Source organism: Sipha flava, unplaced genomic scaffold (assembly GCF_003268045.1).
Source record: "Sipha flava isolate LNK unplaced genomic scaffold, YSA_version1 289_pilon_pilon, whole genome shotgun sequence".
Lineage (NCBI taxonomy): Eukaryota > Metazoa > Arthropoda > Insecta > Hemiptera > Aphididae > Sipha > Sipha flava.
Window position 1 is genome coordinate 171,462 of NW_020272960.1, and position 2,566 is coordinate 174,027.

General features: G+C 27.4%; 1 pseudogene; it reads left to right on the top strand.

Annotated features, from left to right (window-relative positions):
- The first annotated feature begins 786 nt into the window (after positions 1 to 786).
- On the top strand, positions 787 to 1,673 carry LOC112685742 (annotated as a pseudogene).
- The last annotated feature ends 893 nt before the right edge of the window (positions 1,674 to 2,566 follow it).

Genomic DNA, 2,566 nt, shown 5'->3' on the forward strand with positions numbered 1-2,566 from the left:
AAACTACTTAAGAACTGCATACGTTAATCACTAGGGCTTGGATTTATATGAAAATATATATTTTTACTGTGATTCGATAAATTAATTTAGATAAGTGATAAATTCGTTTCAAAGGATTTCCATTGAAATTAACTATATTTTATTTTACATATTTTGCCATAAGTACATGTTTTTACATATTTCTTAATAATTCCATTTTTTCCTACATATTTCAACAAATTAAATGTTTTTTCTCCAAAATGATCTATTTAACGTGTTTAGTACGAAATAGAAAAAACCATACGATCAAAATTGATAAAAGTAGATAAATTAATATCTACAGTCAAAAAGATATTTAAGCTCCTAGTCAAATAGAAATATTTAAAAATATGTACCCCGATTTAAGCCTCCAAACAAAATCTAGCAAATTCAGCTGAATAATTTGGTATATATATTTTTTTTTTAATCAAACATAGTGCCAGTGCGCCCACAAAGATAGCACCAGCATGTTTGTTTGCGGATTATCAAAGTTTAAGGGCCCTAGCAAATTCCTAGCAAATTTTTGATACCATTTACATAACTCTAGCATAATGTGCTGATGCCAACTTGACGGACATTGTTTGATGAAATAAAATGTCTGACTGCTTGTAGTACCTATCTATTTCATTATTGACGATATTTATCGTGTAATGATAATTTGTTAGTTAACATATAAATAAAATACAATACGAGTATGCACACAGCCGCTGTAACTGTCGATAATCAACATCAAACGTGACACGTGTATAGTATTATTATTTTATTAAAATGTCAAAGTGTAGTGTCGATTTTATAAAAAAATGTATTATTGAAGATAATGAAATGGTAGACGACCCAGCTCCCATTTCGTCAAATCAACCAATGAAAAATGTAGACATTGATCTAATATTAAATCAAAATAAAGATACTGTAAAAATATAATTATAGATATAGGGAATGTATTAAGTTCAAAATCAACAATTGATCAGTTTATTAAAAAACAGTTATTTGAAAATCATTGGAAACCACAAATAGGTTACAATTTTCCTTATTCAAGTCACACAAAAAATGGAATTCTTCGTAAACGATTTTTGAAACAAGAACATATAAATAAATATTTCTGGCTTATTTTTTCGCCTTTAGAAAGTGGATTATTTTGTATTTACTGTTCTATTTTTCACAATAAAACTGGTCATCGATTTAATAACCTTACTCCATTAAAGTCATTATTAGTTGAACCTTTAAAGAAATTCGCTAAGTTATTAGGAAAGGATGGTTACCTCGAAAAGCATGAAAATAATTTATATCATAAAAATTCTGTACTGAACGGAAAAGAGTTTTTAAAATCGTATAATAATCTAGAGCTAGAAGTAGTAAACCAAATAAATTCACATCGCCTAAAACAAGTTAAAAAAAATAGATCTAGGCTAAAACCTATAGTTGAAAGTTTGATTTTTCTCGGGCGGCAAAATATTGCTTTACGTGATCATCGCGATGATGGGAGCATTAATAATCTATCTGATAACCCATTAGAGAACAAAGGAAATTTTAGAGAGCTTCTAAAGTTTAAGATACTATCTGGAGATATTTCATTAGAAAATCATTTAAAAAATGCTGAAGCTACAGCTACTTATATAAGTAAAACGACTCAAAATACTCTTATTTTGATAATTGGAAATATAATTTTAAAAAATATAATAAACAAAGTAAATAAAACAAAATCTTTTAGCGTAATTTTCGATGAAACAACTGATATATCCAAAACTTCACAACTGGTCATAGTTTTACGATACGTGTACAACAAAACTAAAGACTGTAATACAAATAACTGCGATTAATCTAGTGTAAATACTGAACCAAAAATGACTGGAGAAAGAATAGGAAAAACTGTAATACATATTTTAGAAAATTTAGCTTTACCTATGAATAATTGTGTAGGAATAACTACAGATGAGTGTTCTGTGATGCACTCTGAAAAATGCGGTACAATTAAATTATTATAATCTCAAATGAAATTTGCTATAAGATGTTCATGTTTTAGTCATTCTCTAAATTTATCAATAATGAAAAGTTATAAACAAACATTTGTTAGAAATGCATTTGGAATTATTAAAGAAGTAGTGAGTTTTTTCAATACTTCAGTAAAAAAAAAATTGTGTTTTAAAAAATATTTGAAATAGTTCTTTAAAGTCTTAATGTGAAACTAGGTGGGTCGAAAAACATGATTCCATTAGTTTTCTTCGAATTTAGTTTTAATTATTGAAGCATTAGATAAAATATCTGAATAGAACGATCTTGAAACGTCCTCAAAAACGATTTAAAGAACGATGGAACTTTCCCAATTGCATAGGGAATATTGATGGCAAGCATGTGGAAATCAAATGCCCTAATAAAAGTGGTACAAATTATTTTTGTTATAAAAAATATTTTTCAATTGTACTATTGGCCATAGTTGATCCTTTCTATAATTTTATAATTGATGATATTGGTAGTTATGGACGACACAGCGATAGTGCAATATACGAGAATTCTTTGTTCTCTCGTGAATTTGTTGATAATAAAACAATTT